This window comes from Papio anubis, chromosome 11 (genome assembly GCF_008728515.1).
Source record: "Papio anubis isolate 15944 chromosome 11, Panubis1.0, whole genome shotgun sequence".
NCBI lineage: Eukaryota > Metazoa > Chordata > Mammalia > Primates > Cercopithecidae > Papio > Papio anubis.
Window position 1 is genome coordinate 23,929,594 of NC_044986.1, and position 20,334 is coordinate 23,949,927.

General features: G+C 38.0%; 1 long non-coding RNA gene across 1 annotated transcript in view; it reads right to left on the reverse strand.

Moving 5' to 3' along the window:
* Positions 1-20,334, reverse strand: part of LOC116269416 — a 51,015-nt gene that overhangs the window by 5,381 nt on the left and 25,300 nt on the right. The window contains exon 2 of the long non-coding RNA XR_004176893.1: positions 4,344-4,471. This is a non-coding gene — a long non-coding RNA (uncharacterized LOC116269416). The remainder of the gene's footprint in view (positions 1-4,343; positions 4,472-20,334) is intronic.

The window sequence follows — 20,334 nt, forward strand, 5'->3', positions numbered from 1 at the left end:
TTAGGATTGTTATTCACTGTACAAAGGTACTTACTGTTGAGTTAAACCGTGAGCTTCCTGAAAGCCTCTTAATAGGATTTCACTAGGCAAAAATGAGGTCACTCAGACCCTTTAAGGAGCTTGTCATTTGAATTGATCGATGTCTGCCCTTTTCTGTCTTTGCTGCTGAGCTCTGTTCCCAAACAGCAGGGCTGCTCCACTGACAAGAGGGCTCCCAAGAGCTGGATCTCACGTTCCCTGGGGGCTAAGGGAATTTATAAAGGATCAAAGGTCCCATCCAATGAAGGGTAATTAAGGATTTGGAGAATGCAGAACTGGAATGCACCTGTGGTAGGGGCATGCTATTTTAAATGCTTTCAATTTATGGACTATTAGTATACAGTCACTGGTGTCCTCCCTTTTGCCTTCTAATAAATTAACCTCTACTTAGATCCCCAAGCCTCAATCTGTCCCACTGTAGCCCCTTCTGATTTTGTATTTTTCTCAGAATATTGTTGTCTGAGAGTTTTGGAAAATGCAAATAGGTCCACAGTTAAATTTTATCTACCTACCTAATTATTCTACTTATCTAACCTGTATGTATGTATGTATGTATGTATGTATGTATGTGTGTTGGTATATATATATATTTGCCTACATAGTTACTTATCTTCCCAACCTGCTCAACACTCCTAAACTACTTGCTTTGCTAACCTACTTTGTGCCTATATTTACGCACCTATCTTTTCAAAACATAAAGAGCATCTACCAGTGAAATCAATGACATTCTTTCTGTATTTTACAGCTTTGCTCAATGTTACTCTGACCTTGAGTTAAACGGTTTTCAGCTTATGTTCAGGGCTTGTTATTATTCTTAGTGTTTTTGTTATGGTTCTATTTAGGAAGCAGCCTTTTTGTAACATCTATGAGGATAGACAGATGTGGTTTTGTCAGATTCTTTAATACATGATGATATCGAAATGGATCATGAGGAGGTTGTAGAAATTGTCTCTGTTGTAGATTTTAAAATTAGCTTCATATAGAATGATTTATTCATTTATCTATTTTTAATTATTACATTTTCCTTCCATACATGGTATCTTCCTTTACTCTGTCATTCATCAAGTGTTTAATAAATGCCAGTACATACTGAACCTTATGCTAGGTGATATAACAAAAGCCATATTTTGATTCCAAAGAAATATAGGCCAGTCCCTTATAACACATATTTGATCTTTGTCTCAACAAAAGGAAGAAAGCTCTAAAATATTGTACTATTGAAGAGTATCTCCCAAAAATTCATGTCTGCCTGAAACCTGTGAGTGAGACCGTCATTGGAAACAGGGTCTTTGCAGATGTAATCAAGATGTCTGGTGGTGCAGCTGTAAACCAAGGAACATCAAAGATTGCTGGCATCCACTAGAAGCTACGAAGATGTAGCATGGACCCCTTCTTAGAACATTCAGAGGGAGCATGGCCTGGCCTATGATTTTTGGATTTCTGGCCTCCAGAACTGGGAGAGAATAAATTTCTCTTGTTTTAAGCCACAAAGTTTGTGATAATTTGTTATAACAGTCCTAGAAAACGAATTCAGGTATTTTAAAAGGACATTTGATTCAGAGATTGAACATTATGAGAGAAGGGGAAAAATCACCCAAACTTCTGGGTGTAAATCCAGTCACTTTTAATTCTTCCCTAATCTAAATAGTTTTTGCTGGTTGTAGTCATAATCATAATCATAATCATAATTCTAATCATAATCTTTTTTGTTTTGTGTGTTTCTGGTGGAAAATACCATTTTTTGACTGTTTAGCATTTAAATCCTTTTTGGTAAAAATTTTCAGGGGATCCTCCTCCCGCTGTGGCAACTACAAATGCCAGGTCCTCACTGTCTCAGCAACTGCTAAAGCTCATGAACAGACACACCCACCTAAGACTTGAATTAAAAGCTGATGACCTGAGGATGCAGGGGCTACACAGGAGACAATGCTGTTCTAGGGATAGCAACATCCAGGTTCTGGAGGCAGTGGTCAGTGACTATAGACTTCAGTGCAGAGGCTGGTGGTTATGAACACTGAGATGTCTATGCTGTGTCAACAGCAGCCACACTGTCTTTCCTCTGTGATATTCTTGACTGGGCTGCCATTCACCTTGGTTTTCCAGGTCCTGGTGACTACTTTAATATATATTTATGTGATGACACGAATGCCAGTGGATTCTTAGTGCCTAGAGGGTAAACTGTGGCTGATACAGCATCCTTCTATTTTAATTTAATATTATACTATATGCAAACTCCATAATGTTACCTATTTCTGACCATCATTTACAATTTCTGGATTCTACTCAATTGTGTCAGTGTATAATGATAGATGTAGCAATTCTATTAAAACAGTAAGTCATTTCAAAACAAACTTGCAATGAACATGCTTGGGTATATAATTATTTTTCCACTGTATTTTTAAAAATAAAAATTACAGGAAATATGTTCACTGGATCAAAGAGTGTGAACTGTGGATATATCACTGTGCCTTCCTGAAAAGTAGTAACAATTTACACTGCTGCCAGCAATGTATGAAAAAGTGCTAATTTTATTGCATTATTATTAACGCAAAGGGGTATTATCAATGAGGAAATATTGTTACTACTTTTCTGGGTGAAAAACAGTACCTTGATATTTTAATTTGCACTCCTCTGATTACTAGTGAGAATAACATTGTTTCCTTATTTTGTTTACTAATTGAGATTTCCACTGATTTTTCTGTTGACTAAGTAGGAACTTAATACAGGCATGGATAAGCATGGGCTGAGCTTTTTAGTCAGACTACAAGTCCAAAATCACTACGCCTGTTTCAACCGACTGAGGAGCTGCTTGTTAGTGTTGTGTTGGGGGATGGGAAATTTAAGAGGTATGGGTGCAATAAAATCTTTCAATCCTGAGATTTGTATTCTTCTTAGGAGAAAGGAGATACGTGGCAACCTGCTGTACCTGCAAGTGCTAAATTCAGAGTGGTGGACTCACCACTCTGGCGTTCAGGCGTTGCCTCAATGTTTTCATTTCTTTTCTTATGTGTTTTCTTTTTCCCACCCTAGGAAACTAAATCTTGTCAACATTTCTCTAATGATCACTTTCTGATTAGCACCTTTTAAGAACCAAGTTTTAACCTGACATTTTCTTTTGTCATCTCCAGGGTCTTAAAAGCCAATATTGTGGTTTCTGAAAGCTAATTTCTCACCAGTGGGTGGCAGCCTGTTGCTTTCAAGGCAGACAGCCGCAAGTGTTTGTGTGTAGAGGCAGGGGTGGGGTATGGTGTGTCGGAGATAACCGGGATTCTGGGACAGAGAAAAGACTGTTGGATCAGCTTGATAGGACAAGTTTGGCAGTTTGCTTGAACAACTTCGAATGACTGATGTAAAAAACACTGATTGCATAAACTCTTGGATATTTCCTGGGAAGTTTTGGGGGACATCCTATAAACTGTCACACAGAGATTTGATTTCATCAGCATAAACAGGCACCGGCACAACCCCCACCTCCCTGGGAGCCCGCCGCCCTGAGTCAGAGGATAAATAGTAATGGAGTAGTCTCAAACTCCACTTGCTGATGATAACATTTACATGATGCTTGTAACCATTTATACTGTGTTCTAAATAGTGGGGCTGGGGCCATGGTAGTGTATGCCTGTAATCCCAGCTACTCAGGAGGCTGAGGCAGGAGAATCGCTTGAACCCGGGAGGTGGAGGTTGTGGTGAGCCGAGACCACGCCACTGCACTCCAGTCTGGGCAACAAGAGCAAAACTCTGTCTCAAAAAAAAAAAGTGGTTGGGCTGGGAGGAAAGAGAGGAGTCCTTAGTCCTTAATTCCTCCAAAAAGAGATTTTGATCATTCTGTTAAAAAATGTCAGTGAATTGGGGTGGCAGAAATCCCAGAGCTATAATGGTCCATATGCTGGTTAATCAGGTCAGAATGTTTATTTTTCCACCTCCAAACTTTTCTGCGCAAGCCTTTCTGGAGGGAGGTAAAGCAGACAAAAGCATGAGAACAGCACCAGATGAGGAGTAAATAAGCTTGGTTCTCAAATGCAATCTATCACTCACTAGCTGAGGGGCTGGATGCAATCTTTTGTGTCTCTGGGCACCAGTTTTTCAACCACAAAATGAAAGGGCTGGACTGGACAGTCTCCAGAGTCAATTTCTGCTCTAAAATTTGGTGATGCTTCCATCATTCCTGTCTTCAACTTCCCCAGGTAATCCAATCTCACATCTTCTTCATGAATCTTTCCTTAAATTGTAGACTCGGGATACATAACGTGCAGTATATTTTCTTTGCATTTCTCTTACTGGGATAAGCATAGCACATTCCTTACCTTGATCCTTTTCCATGGGTACTTTGATACACAGGGGGACTTCTCTGGTGAGAAAGTTGGCAATTCCCAAAAGCATACTTAGTGCCTCTGTGTTTCTTTTAATTGGCTGAGAGAGCCCTCTCAATGTCCTGCTCAGAAAAATAAATTTGTTCATTCAACAAATATTCAGTGAGAACTTGCTGATTTTTAGGTAGACTACCAGATGCAGTAGTGCTTCCCAAGGGCTATTGGAATCCACCTTTTTTCTTGCCTAAATAAGAGTCTGTCTACTGGCCTGAATGAATCTTCATGGGTAGAAGACCCTAGATTCTCAGATACTTCTCTAGAAGCAGGAGTTGCAAGGGGGAGAATAGACTGTTCCTCGGTAAAACTTTTCCAGTGGGGCTTCCACAGGACGTTAACCCAGGGACCCTTCTCTAAAAGGTAGTGGGCAACTGAATCCCGGGGAGGGATGTCTTTCTCTAATACGTACAAAAGTCCTCTATGGGCTAGGGTGGCCCTGCTTTTCAGGGTCTGAGCATCTGAAGTTTCATTGCTTTTCCTTTGTCTTCTTAGATTCTCCCTCATTTCTATCTTTAGATTTCCATTTCCACAGATGAGAGAGGTATTGTTCCATTCTAGACCTCTCTTCTTTCTTTTTATTAGTAAAGTATGCTAAAAAAATGCATTTAAATTTCTATGAAACACTTTGTTTATTATACTAATAAATCCCCCTTTGGTTTGCCAAACACTTGCAATAAATGTGATGAGTTTATATGGAAATTAAGGTAGCAGTACATCTTTTTAATTAGACAGATATAGATGTACAAAGTGAATGTCTGCTGATATGAAAGAAGGATTGGGCTCGGAGGAGAATTTTCCTCGGTTGTATCTTAGGTTAATTTGAAGAGTGTGGATTCATAGGGTCTAGTCAGGTGGGGCGCCTCCTTCCTCAGCAAGAAAGTAGGCAGGCAGCTCTGTCCTTTTCACACAGGGCAAATTATTCAAAACTCCCTCACCCTCCCCACCGATAGTATTGATGTGAAAGGCAAGGAAAGTGGTTTTCAGCTTTCCAGGGAGGATGGTAGAGATCCTGGTACAGTTCTTCTCAGCCATGGCCGCATATTAGAATCCCCTGGGGTGCTTTACAAGTCTCATGTCCAGACTCCACTGCAGAGCCATAAATGATAATTTTAATATCAACAAGTGGAGTTTGGGCATCAGTGTTTCTTTAAAAGCTCCTTGGAGCCTCAGCAGACAGGTTGGAGAACTAATGGCCTGTGTTTTCGAAGGGTTGGTTTGACCACGACACGGAGTAACCTAGGATCACTGATGAGCCAAGTTGAAGTTGCTCAGTTCTGTCCTTTGTCACGTAAACATACATGTACATGGCATGGGATACAAAAGGAGTTTCATTGACAGATACAACACGGACAGAAGAAAACGGACGCATACAACCCTATTAGACATACACACACGCAGTTATAGACTATGACTCCTGACACAGAAACAGACACAGACACATATTTAGGCACATCTCTGTGCTGAAATGCAATCCTAGAACTTGTTAGAAAAATGCACATTGAGACTGGGCGCAGTGGCTCATGCCTGTAATCCCAGCACTTTGGGAGGTCAAGGTGGGCAGATTACGAGGTCAAGAGTTTGAGACCATCCTGGCCAATATGATGAAATCCCACCTCTACTAAAAAAAAAATACAAAAATTAGCTGGGCATGGTGGTGTGTGCCTGTAGTCCCAGATACCCAGGAGGCTGAGGCAGGAGAATCTCTTGAACCCGGGAGGTGGAGGTTGCAGTGAGCTGAGATCGCACCATGGCACTCCAGCCTGAGCGACAGAGTTAGACTCCATGTCAGGAAAAAAAAAAAGAAAAATGCATAGACACAGATACACACAGACACACGTTCACAACATAGAGACAGAGTCACATGCACATAGGCACATAGAGACAGACATAGTTTCATGGATAGACACACAGTTATACACAAAATGACACACACAAAGACACACACAAGTGCTCCCATGTATAGAAATAGTCTGAGATACACAGAGAGATGTACAGGAGTTGACACACATAGACTTATATTCACGGACATACAGAGTGGCGCAGAGAGGTACATTCAGACCCCCTATAATAAAGAGATATGCACTCAGAAATGCAGTGTTAGTAACTTTTAGGACTTTTTGCCTGCAAGATCCTGAAGGAGTCTTTTGCTCCTATGCAATTGATTTTGCCCAGGCCTACTTCCAGGTGAATGTATGGAACAGGGGATGAAAGTTTTATGGCCTTAGAGTTGGCCACACACTAGCTTTCAACAAAAATAGAGCCTACTGAGAAATTTTCCTTCACATGAACTTGAAATCTTGGAGAAGGAACAACAACAACAATAACAATAATAAAACTGTCACTTTTTATGGTGTGGGGACAGCTCTAGGGAGCAGAGCAAAAGAGCCTGTAATAATGACACTATGCAGTCTACCAACTTCTCTCACACCTGTGATCTCAAACCAACAATTTGCAGCGAGCTTTACAGTGAAAATGTCATTTGATCTTCTGAACAGCCTAGTGGGCTAAGTTTACTATTTGACCTCATTTTGTAGCTGTGGAAACTCAAGTACAGGGAGGTTAGTTAAGTAACTTTTTCTGGGTCTCTCAGCTAGGTTCATATTCATGACTGATCTGAGAGTCTCTGCCTTTTACCACCCCAGCACTGCTGCTTCTCCCACCGAGGAGATGCAATCTGCCTGTTCTTTCCTAAAAATGAAAAGACAGAGTGTCAGAGAGGCCAGACATCTCAGCCAGGCCTCCTCAGAGATGAACCCAGGCTTTGAATTTGAGTGTTTGGTTCCTGGTCTATGCCTGCTTTCACTAGAGAGAGGGGTCTTTGGATCATTCCTTAGGCTGTCTGTGAGCTTGATAGTGTGGGGTTGCTGACTCTGAGGGTAAAGATCCAGGATGATAAATAGATAACAATGGCCATGTCATGACTATCCTCAGAGTCAGGATTTTATTTTCCTAAAAGACAAAGGCATTGGAGGCCTTCCCTACTTCTTTCTACTCCTCTGTGCCTCTATGAGAAGTGGGCATCTGGTTTTTGTGCAACCTAGACCACTGATACTTAAAAGTTCTTAGGTTTGATGTGCCCTGGCAGAGTGTCCAGAACGTGTCCTGGCATCCCATTCCTAGGCTGGGATGACCACAGCTTTGGGAGATGTGTTTTCCATGAATGTGGGTTTCACTGGAATGACAAGCACTCATGAGATGAGCAGCCTTCTTGGTCATGGTACCTCATTGTGCAAGCTAGTCCTCTCCTCGGCACTTGATTGTGGAGAGGATTGTGGCTCAGCGTACAAATATGATGTTTCCTGTCAGTCAACAGTCAATCATGAGTTTATGCAGCATTTGTCATTGGCTCACCCCTGTAGGTTCTATAGCGTCTACAAAGTGAGTGTTCCTGTAATCAAGGGGTTTATAATTTAATTCAAGAGGCAAATAATGAGATTAATTAACATATTAAAAACAATTAAACCAGAGGTTAGAGATTAGAAGTGGAATGACTGAATCTTATCAGGAAATACTCTCCCCTCCCCCAACATAATGCTTTAAAAATATTTTAAAATGAATTGGTAATATTTAAATATCAGAATATTTCACATGAAAGTTTTAGATAGCTAGGTTGTCCTGAAAAGTATAATAGTAGATCTGGCAACTCTGGGCCTATGCACAATTATTTGTGCCACTTAAGAAATAGTTGGCTAGAGCTGAGTAGCCACTATCCCTGAAAATGAGGCATGTGCTATTCTACTCCCTATACTTCCTATAGTCTTGATTCTCATCCTATTTACTCATTAAGATTGCCTGCCTGAGTGCTGCATATATTTAATTCACTATCATGCATAGGCATACATTAATATAAAGTTCAGTGATAAATGTCTTAGGAGGCTGAGGAGGGAAAGTCATTGAGGGCTGAAGTAGTCAAGGAAGGCTTCATAAAGGCATTGGTAACTAAGCTGAACTATAAAAAAAGTCAGGATTTAGGCAAGGGGATGGAGTGTTGGAATGTACTTGTGTGCAGGGCATATAAAAAGAGAGGCAAAAGTGAGCACACAGTTACATAAGTTCCAAATAGATTAAAGAGCTCAATGTGATAGGCAAAAATTTAAACTTGAGGAAAAAAGTATAGGAGGCTATTATATCAGAACTGGGAAGAATTTATTTTGATGACATAAAAAACGTAAAGCATAGAGGAAAGGATTCAGAAGTTTGACTTCACTAAATTAAAAAATCCTGTTTTATGGGAAAATGTAGAAAACAAAGTCAAAAGGAAAGCTTAAGACAGGGAGAATATTTGCAGGGCTTAAGTGGAGGATTAATATTCAGAATTCATTAAGTAAAAACCCCTACAAATCAACAAAAAAAGATAAACAACTTAATGAAAATGTATAAAACATATGAACATTCCATTGACAGAAAGAAAGCATAATGGCTAATAAATAATGAAAAGACGCTCAGCCTCAAAAATTTTATCTGGGACAGCAAAGCAAAACAATCATGATATATCATTTTATACATATGGTGGCATGAGTTTTAAATGTGATAATTCCAAGGGTTTTGGTAAAGTTGGTAAGAATGCTAAAAATTAGCCCTTTCACACTCTGCTTATAGGAGAGGAACATGGTACAAACCTCAGGAAACTATCCTTCATGTTTGTTTATTTATTTATTTTTTATTATTATACTTTAAGTTCTAGGGTACATGTGCATAATGTCCAGGTTATCCTTCATGTTAAGTTGCTATTTTGGCTCCAAATCTACTGTTCTCTACTCTGCTTTGGTCTGGAACTCTGCAAAACTGTTAAGTCCAGTGGGAATCTGGAAATTAGGGTGAATGGGGAAGGAACTTGTCTTTCATATCTCTTGCTATTGCTGTAAATGTTATCTTATGAACACCCCTCACACAGGTTTTTATCACCACTCCCAGAAAGAGCTTCATTGTGTCCTCTCATAGGAAACAGCCCATATTTACTATCTTGGAACTGCCCCATTTCTCTGTGAACTCTTTTCCAAGCTCCTAAACATGAGTACTAATGCAGCAGCCCTTCCTCAGAGGTCTCATTTGAGCTCCATGGAGCCCTTCTGTCAACCCTTAAGGTTCTGTTAATTCAAATCCCAGTCCATGGCTGGGAGACATTTGAGTTCTAACCAGTCAGAGTGGGGAGTTCTCCCTGAATAGCTAATTCATGTAGTGGAGATCCCAAAAGGGCTGTAAGTTAGTTGGAGGGACAAAGTAGCCTTAATATAAAGACTTCTCTAAATCCAACCCTAAGGAGCTTAAAAATAAACCTCCAAAATTAAGATGATTCATAAGTAACTTGTCTGCCTCACAGAAAAGAAGAAAATAACATTCTAATGAAAAACAATAAATGCTGGCACTTGACAACAAAAAATTGACAAAAGCCATCATTTAATCACAAATGACTACACAGGGCAAGAAGTAAGAAAGTGCTAACTATAACCAGGAGAAAAATGAATCAATAGAAACAGACCCAGAAATGATAATAATGAAAGAGTCAACAAAGACTTTAAATAACTGCTATCAAAATGCTTGATGATTTTAAAACATGAACATAATGAATAACTTTTAAAAAGATGTAAAAAGAATAATACATTTTACAGACATGAAATATAGTATCTCTAATAAAATATTTTACCAAATGGGCTTAAAAGCAGATTATAAAAGGTAGAAAAAAGATTACTGACATTAAGAGGGTGTAGATAGAAAGTAATTAAACTAAGAAAAAGGATGAAAAAAGACAAAAACCCACAGAAATTTAGTGACAAACAAGAGCATGGATTCTAACATGTAAATTTGGAGTTTAAGAGGCAGAGAGAGATAGAAAAGTAAAAGTTTAAAAAATTGAAGAAATGAAGATGACTTTTTTCCCCCCAAGTCCTGACAATTTTATGACACCAACTTGGTGTCCAATTGGGTGTTTAATTTAATTTTGACCAGACTTAGTGCAGACTCCATAGGGTAAAGGCTCAGTCTCACAAGACCACCCCTATGTTAGACACCAGGTGCAAGTCCCCGGACCACCTGCACTTCTGACTGACTGGCTTGGTTACAAATTTGGGCGTTCCCACACCCACCACTTCAATTCAATAATTCACTAGACTCATAGAATTCAAGAAAGCACGTTATTATAAGGCATTTAATTATAAAGAATACAAATAACCAGATGAACAAGTATATAGGGCAAGGTCTAGAAGAGTTGCAAGGGCAAGAGCTTCTGTCCTGTGAAGTCAGGGTGTGTGATCCTTCAGGTAAATTAATATGCTTTCCAACCAGGAAGCTCCCAAAGCCTCACTGTTTTTGGAGCTTTTGTTGAGGTTTCATTAGGTAGGCAGGATTGGTTAAATCAATGACCATTGGTGGTTGAACTCAATCTCCAGCCCCTTTTCCTGAGTGATTGGGACCAGTCCCCATCCCAGAACGCTGTAGGGCACCCAGCCCCCTACCATGAATTACCTCATTAACATAACAAAGACATTTCTGTCACTCAGGGAATTCCAGTTGCCAGGAAAGATGTGATACGAATACATTTTTTTAAATTATACCATCCCCCACAAATTTGATGAAAATTATAAACCCCAATATTCAACCTATTGAGGAATTCCAAGCAGGTTGAGCATAAAGAAAACCACACCAAGGCACAAGAGATTGAGAATACTGAAAACCAGTGATAAAGAAAAGCTCAAAAGCATCCAAAGAAAAATTACACATACTTTTAGATCCACAATCACTGACTTCTTGTCTGAAACTGAGCAAGAAAAAAAGACAATGGAATGACATGACATCTTTAAAGGGTAAAAGAAAAAAAAAAAAACCCAAATCCCTAGAATGCTATATCCTATGAAATATTATAAAATAGAATCAAAAATATTTATTAGATGAAAACAGAATTTATTTCCACCAAAATGTTAAAGTTCATAAGACTCTGTGATGCCAGGTGGAGCTATAAGGGGATGAAGATTGATGGAAAAGGTAAATATAAAGACTTTTTGTAATTATAAATTTCTTTGAAAGATACTGAATCATCAAAGAAAAAATAATGTATTGTGGGTTTACCCTATATGTAGAATTAAAATGTATGACAACAATGCACAAAGGACTCAAAGGGGAATTGAAGTACACTAAGAGTCTTATGTTATACATGAAAGGGTATAATATTTGAAGGTAGATTGTGATTAAAGATTCATAGTTTAACTATAGAGCAACTACCAACAAAATAAAACAAAAATGTATATATAGCTAATGAGCCAAAAGTGCAGCTAAAATGAAATATTAAAATATTCTATTATCCCAAAAGAAGGAAGAAAAAAGGGATAAAGAACAGATGGTTTACACAGAACAGAATCAAAAAATAAAATTGTAGATTTAAACATTACAATGTTGATAAATAATCTAAATGCACAATTAAAGAACAAAGACTGTAAAACTAGATTTAAAAAGAAGATCCAGTTATGTTCAGCTTACTGGAAACACATCCTAAATAAAAAGACCCAGATAGGCTTAAAGAAAAGGACTGAAAAAGTATTTGAGAAAGAAAAGAAATTTTTTATCTGAGGGATGTGAGCCCCCTCAAATTATCAGGCCCGAAAAGGCATTGAAATGGGACGGGAGTTAAGTCTCACTCCCAGCTTGAGCTAAGTAAATAATTACCCCTTGAAGCCACTTGCTATAAGACTGTAGGCTGAGTGATACCAAGTAACCCTAAAATTAACCTAACAGTGCCATGTACTGGACACTGTAACTCATACTCTATAGTTCAACAATGTATAGCTAATCACTAATGAATGTTATTTCTGTAAAGCAGTGAGGATTCTTGTTAAATAACTTTGTATCAACCCACTCTTTGTTCCCTTTTGTCTTTAAAATCCTATTGGTACACACACCTGGGCCTGTGGTGGGGGGTGGGGACAAGGGGAGGGAGAGCATTAGGACAAATACCTAATGCATGTGGGGTTTAAAACCTAGATGACAGGTTGATAGGTGTAGCAGACCACCATGGCACATGTATACCTATGTAACAAACCTGCACGTTCTGCACACGTATCCCAGAATTTAAAGTAAAATAAAAAACAAACAAAAGAACCTATTGGTAATAAAGGCAGCATAGAGCACTTCTCAAGGAAACTTGGAAGTATCTTTTTTCCTAGACAGCTGTCTACACTTCAGCTCAAGTAAACTGATACAGTTTGGCTGTGTCCCCACCCCAATGTCATCTTGAATTATAATCCCCATGCTGATTATAATTATAATTATAATCCCCATAATCTCCATGTATTGAGGGAGAGATGGGGTGGAGTCAGGGGGAGGTGATTGGATAAAGACGTGGTTTCCCCCATGCTGTTTTTGTGAGCGAGTTCTCAGGAGATTTGATGGTTTTTAAGTGTTTGACAGTTCCTCCTTCACAGGCTCACACTCCCCTCTGCTGTCCTAGTAAAGAAGCCGCCTGTTTCCCCTTCGCCTTCCACCGTGATTTGAAGTTTCCTGAGGCCTGGTAGTTATGCTTCCTGTTAAGCCTGTGTAATTGTGACTACGCTAAACCTCTTTCCTTTGTAATTACCTGGTCTTGGGTAGTATTCTTTATAGCAGTGTGAGAATGTGTTAATACAACTAATATATAAACTCTTTAATATTATATTTTGTACCTCTCCTTCTTCTTTAGGTTGACATATTTAAGACAAATAATAATCACATGAGAGCTGGAGTGGCTGTGTAATATCAGTAAAAATAGTCTTCAGAATAAGGATTATTTCTAGGGATAAAGAGGAAAATTTTATAATGATAAAAGAGTTAATTATTGTTATAATTATCAAGACAATCCAAAATATGTATGCACAATAACACTGTTTCAAAATACATAAAGCAAAATTTACCATTACTGAAAGAAGTGGTAAAATCCATTATTATGACTGAGATTTCAAAACACTACTCTAATATTTGGTTTAATGTTTGTAATATAATATAATATAATAATTGTCAAGGAGAAACAGTAATAATATAGAAGGTTTGAATAGCGTGGTCAACCAACTTGAACTAGTTGACCCTTGTAGAGCATAACACTCAATTGGAGCAGAAAATAATCCTTTCAAATGCAAAGAGAATACTTAAGGTGGGCCACAGGCTGGGCCACAAATGATTCTTAGTAAATTATGATGATTGAAGTGTATATGGAGTATATTCTGTGACCACAGAAGTAAATCAGAAACCAATAACAGAAAGATATCTTTGATACCCTTGAGACTTGTAACTAAACATTACATACTTCCCAATAGTTAATGGATCCAGGAGGAAATCAACAGGGAAACTATAAATGAATATAAATGAATACAAAACATCCAAATTTGTGGGATATGGCTAAAGCCGTGATGGGTGGTATAGTTTTCAATGCTTATGTTAAAAAACAATGTCTATAAGCAATTATCTAAGCTTAAGCCTTAAGAAAGAAGTAGATGATGAAGACCAGATTAAACCTGACAAAGTATAAGAGATAAAATAATAAAGATAAGAACTGAAATCAGTGCAGTTTTTGTTCAAGAAAAGGAAAAAAACAGAGAAAAGAAGTACTTAAAAAAAAAAAAAAAAAAAACTTCAGAGGTAAAAAAGAAAAAACTTCAGTGGCTTGAGAGCCACTGTTTGAATAGGTTTCCACTGGCCAAATCTGGGATATGTGAGCATCAAAATAATTAAGTATAGTTATAAATTATGAGCTATTAAAAAATAGAAAATGATAATCCCACACTGGTAATAGATTGATGAATTAAAAAACAAATAGATTCTTACTTACAGTAAATGCTGAGACTTGACCAATAATTGTTGAGGTCAGGTTAGAGTTAGGGAATTGCTCATTTTACTATCAACATAATAAATATTGTGCCAGGCAAGAATCACTGATAGCTGCTAAATCTGAGGGGAAGTTCTGATGATGGGCAAGATACTTGTGTGTTTTTAAAGTATCACCTCAGAGACCGTTTATTAGTTACAAGGGTGACATAAAATGTGATATACTAAGGGGGACACCACATCACTGATTCAATATTCTTTACTAAGAATAAATAACTAATCATGATAAAACATCCAAAAAGCACAGAAGGAGAAATATATTCATTTCTAAACATCAACATCATACAAGACAAAGATTGTGGGGATGCTGCAGATTAAAGAAGCTGCTATGGATTAAATGCTTGTGTCCCTCCAAAATTTACATACTGAAACCCTGTTTTCTAATGTGATGGGATTGGGAGATAGGTCTTTGGGGAGGTAATTAGAATTAGATAAGGTCATGAGGGTAGAGCCCTCATGAATGGGATTAATATTCTTAAGAGCCCTGAGAGAGCTTGCTTCCTCTCTTCACCATATAAGGACACAGAAAGAAGTCTACTGTTTATAAGCCAGGAAGCAGGCTTCCACCAGATGCAGCATCTGTTAGTACCTTGATCTTGGACTTCTCAGCCTCCACAACTTTGAGAAATAAATAAATTTTTGTTTATGGTATTTTGTTATAGCAGCCTGAGCTAAGATAAAATTAGTACAGGCTGTGAGGTGCTTCCTAACAAATGACTCAGAATGTGAAAGTGGCTTTGGAACTGGGTAATGACCACAGAGTGTTCAAAAAGAAATTGTAATTCACAGACACTTCTATTAATAAATAAAATTAACGTTTGTGTAATTTTTCCTTCGTTCATATTTGGTTGATTTAAATGCTTTTTTCTTTTTTACCAGATCACATGTAATTAATTTTTAAGGAAAAAAAAGAAAAGATACCATTTGGAACTTGCCTTTCCTCCTTCATTCTCTAGTGCACATTTTCTGGTTCAAAAGTCTGGACAAGATTTCTGATTTTCAGAGATCTTCTGGAAAGATGAAAGTATGGATAACAGGACAAGAAAGCAACTGTGCAGTTTCCTCCCTCTCATAAGAATGAAGGTGGCTCTCACACCTAATTAGTTTCACAGTGTGTAGGGATTCTGTAGAGATGTCTGACAACAGCGGGCTCTTATCCGTACCAGAAGATCGTTTCACTTTGGAAATTCAAGCCACAGATCCCAGCTCACCTGCAAACATCTGCTGTTAATTGATAGCACTGTCAGGTGCTTATTTCAGCTCTTTGCTCTGTTGTAAAAGCATGTGTGTAGCCACCTTCCTGAAATTGTTTATTCCGAAATGACATACTGGAAGCAAATAGATGGGTTTGCTGAAGTCTACAAGCTTAATTTCCCTGCTCTTGAATAAACATTCCCGATACCTTCACCTTGTCATTTTTAATGATATCAGTGCATTACATTTGGGAAAAAAATCATATTAATATGTTCAGTAAGTAACTAGGGAAGAAATGTGTTCATCCGATTTGACCAAAAGCTGATGGCCATACATTTCCTAATCTGAATAATTTTTGGAGAGGAGGGTGATTATGGATTATGCTCATACAACTTGGATTGCATCTGTCACAGGCACTTTTGCAGTGTGTTCTGGAGAAGTGATAACTTTGAATACATCCATACTCTACCTTGTTCAATTAGCAACTTCTTGAATCATTTATTTCACAGTTTAATTTGCAGTGGTGTCATCAGGGCCAGCTTCATGAGCCTATGACCTATGCAGCTATTTAGGAGGCCCTGCACTTGGTTTAATAATACTCTGTGGTTTCTGTCGTGAAATTCTTCATATGTTTTGGACAAGGAGATCTGAATTTTTATTTTTCACTTGGTCCCACAAATTATGTAGCCAGTCCTGGGTGTCATTGAGTGGCAATGGCATTGGAGTGAACCAGTCAGAATTACGTAATGAAATGAGCACAGAGCTTGGTCCCTGGTTAGCTCCCTGTGACCTGTAGTAAGTTTGGTTCTTGTTTTTTGCAATGGGAAATAAATTAAAAAAAAATAACTACTCCCACTTCCTCCCAAATTCTTATGATACCTAAAATGAAATGATGTATGTGAAGATACAATATAAGCTTTAATCAATGATATGCATATAATAGTACTATCTAATCATTTAGTTTTTCTTTATAGACCTGAAGTCAAGTTAAGACTTTGGCACAAGTTGATTAACAATGAAGACTTAGTGGCTGGGAAATATCTGTGATAGGAGAAATAGTGTCATCCTAGTTGGCCTGCTAGAAATGTTCACTAGCTGAGCTTTCATAATAGGTATACTTTTTAGCATTTGGGCCATATAATGACTATTGTTTTAGTTCAGTTATGCACCTGATATCCTTAAAAAAAAAAAAAGGCCAGGCTTCAACTGAATAAGAACCTGAAAGAAACCTAGTATTCTGCTTTTTAAAATTTTTTAGTGGAAAGAGCATCAGCTTTGGCATGAGATAGTTTTGGTTCTACCCATTTTGCTGTGGCTTTAGGATGAGACCTCTGAACTTCAATCCGTTAAATGGAAAATTAAGTGAGAACTTCCAGAGTTGTTGTGAGGCTGCAAAAAATCACTCTTTGTAAGGTGTCTACCTCTCTAGGGCCTCAATAGGTGGCAAATATTTATTTTTCATTATTCATTGAACAAAGCTGGAGGCAGCATATTGCTTGCCTTCAAATTATACTATCAGGTTATAGTAACTAAAATGGCATGGTACTGGTATGAAAGCAGACACATAGCCTAATGGAATAGGATAGAGAACCCAAAAATGAAGCCGCATACTTAGAGCCAACTAGTTTTTGACAAAGTCTACAGAGACATACACTGGGGAAAGAACACCTTTTTAAATAAATAGTGCTGGAAAAATTGGATTGTCATATGTATAAGAATGAAATTGGATCCTTGTCTTTTACCTTATACAAAAATTAGCTCAAGATGAATTAAAGACTTGAATGTAAGACCTGAAACTGTAAAAATACTAGAAGATGTAATCCTAGCACTTTGGAAGGCCAAGGTGGGTAGATCACTTGAGGTCAGGAGTTCAAAACCAGTCTGGCCAACATGGTGAAACCCTGTTCCCGCTAAAAATAACAAAATTAACCTGGCATGGTGGTTCACACCTATAATCCCAGTTACTCGGGAGGCTGAGGCAGGAGAATTGTTTGAACCTGGGAGGTGGAGGTTGCAGTGTGCCGAGATGGCACCACTGCACTCCAGCCTGGTAACAGAGCCAGACTCTGTCTAAAAAAAAAAAAAAAAATTGCTAGAAGAAATCCTAGGAAAAACTCCTCTAGACATTAGGCAAAGAAATCATGACTAAGACTTCAAAAGCAGAGCCAACAAAAACAGAAATAGGCAAATGAGACATAAACTGCAAAGTGTCTGCAAAGTAAAAGAAATAGCAGACACAAGTTGTAGAATGGGAAAAAGCATTTGCAAACCATATATCTGAGAGGGGACTAATATCCAACGATTCCAAGGAACTCAACCAAAAACCTCAAATGACCCCATAAAAAAGTGGGCTAAGAACATGAATAGACATTTTTCAAAAGAGGACGAACAAATGGCCAACAAGCATATGAAAAAATGTTCAACATCAGTAATCATCAGAGAAATGCAAATTAAACCCATAATGAGATATCATCTTACACCAATCAGAATGGCTGTCATTAAAAAGACAAAAAATAACAGATATTGGAGAGGATGTGCAGAGAAGGGAATTAATACACATTTGGTGAGAATGTAAGTTAGTCCAACCTCTATGGAAAACAGTATGCAGATTTCTCAAAGTACTAAAAACAGAGCCACCATATGATCCAGCAATCCCACTATTAACTATCTACGTAAAGAAAAAGAAATCATTGTATCAAATAGATACTTGCATTCTTATGTTTATTGCAGCATTATTCACAATAGCAAAGATACGGAATCAACTTAAGCATCCATCAAAGGAGGACTGGATAAGGAAAATGTATATATATACAATGGAATAATATTTAGCCATAGGAAAATGGAATCATGTCTTTTTCAGCAACATAGATGGAACTGGATTCTATTATTTTAGGTGAAACAACTCAGACACAGACAGATACCTTGTATTCTCATTCATAAGTGGGCATTAAATAATGTGTACACGTGGAAGCAGAGTATAGAATGATAGACAATGGGGACTTAGAGAGGTGGGGGGATTGCCGGGGTTGGATGGTGGGAGGTTGCTTGGTGGGTACAATGCATATTGCTCCCGTGATGGATATACTGAAGGCCCTGACTTCATCACAATGTAATATATTAATGTAGCAAAATTGTACTTGTGCCCCATGAATAATACACAAATTAAAAAAATATTTTTTCATCTTTTGTTGTATGCTCTTGTTTCACCAATGTGTTGTGTGCGTGTGTGTGTGTGTGTGTGTGTGTATGTGTGTGGGTACATGTCCACACCTGGATTCAGAAGTCTTTGACATCATAGATTGTGATCTACTTTTTAATTACCTACAACTTTTAATACTGTTCTGAGCATTTAACAAATAGGTTCATAAAAACTCTTTTGTGATTGATTTTTTTGACAGAAATAAATTTAAAAATCAGCTCAGCTCTGTCTAATGTACTTAAAAACAGCAAAATTGCATCCTGGCAGACTCATCGTAATTTCAATAAGATTCTAAGAGCTTTTGCTCATCTGTATCTAGGCTACAGACACATTTTTTAATAATCATCCTGTGGAACTCTTAGTTCAGAAATTTCATTTAGAGGACAGATGCAGTTGTTCTGAGTCATTCCATGCTATATAAGACTGCAAGGAGAAAGCTGTGCATAAATTTTGAGGACAGTGCCTGGCTCTCATTTCTGAAAGAACTAATGTGGTGTCATAGTCTATAAACTGGGGGTACTGGGTAGTTAGTGATAGAAAATATTGCTCAAGAGATTGGTGCCTGAGCACAGACAATAGGATTGCAACACAGGAGGGGAACTAGAAGCCATGCAATAGTGTCAGAGTAACAAGGAGTGTGGCTAGAGAGTGAAGGAGCTTAGTGGTCAGCACTGAATCTTGCCTTTCTAGAAATTCCAATAAGAAGAACGGGCTGGTCTTCGTTAAGCTTCACTGGATTTGGGGAGGAGAATAAGGGAAAGGGATGAAAATGAATATGTTTTTTTTCTGCTAGAAGCCTAGTTTAGCATAGAGTTAGAGCAGAACTGAACCTATAGGTGGGAGACCTGTGGGTTCAGTGGTGGTGGATTAAAGAGGTGAAAAGTAAAGAAGTCAGGCAGAGGGGCTGGACTTCTCTTTTCACCAGACATTCTCTATTACTGTGTGAGTTCCCTTGCCATTATCTATACTGAGATAGGAAGCAGACCATAGGCTCATAGGCGTGTTTGCATGGCCAAGGGTTTCAAGAAAAAAGAGAGGAAATATTTGGTGGATTTAATATATTTAGATGGTTATTATATAATAGTAAAATAATAAACCTAATCATGATTAGCATTTATTAACTACTTCTGCATGATGGTCACTGTGCTAAAGGCTTTAAATTAATTATATCCTTTCTACAAGCCTATGAAGTTTTTAGTACAGAAATTCCTGTTTATACATCAAGAAACTAAGGCCTGAAGAGGTAAAATAATTTCCCATGGACAGACGGCTATTGAGCGGCACAGTCACAATCCAAACTAGACAATCTGAATACAAATCTATATACTTAATCTCCAGCCTCTGCTATTACCCCATTGATGATATTGCTGATAGCCAGTTGATGCCCCAGGTTTATCAGGTACAGATTCTGAAGTGTGAGTTTTGGTTGTGCTTTATTTTTTCAACTTCAGCTGCATGATAAGGATTAGCCTTGAACCCAGTATCCTTTTGTTTTCTAACAGTACAGCTGTTGCCCTGTGGTTTGGGTTTGTGTAAAATTATCTGACCATTATGAATAAGTCTAATGTGACTGTAATGAATAAGTCTCTCTTGCCCAAAGTCCAGCTGGCATGATGCTACTCAGTCTATTAGGCTAAGCTGCTCCCCATGATGGATGAACTATGGTCCTAGCTTATGACTTTGGTAAGCAAG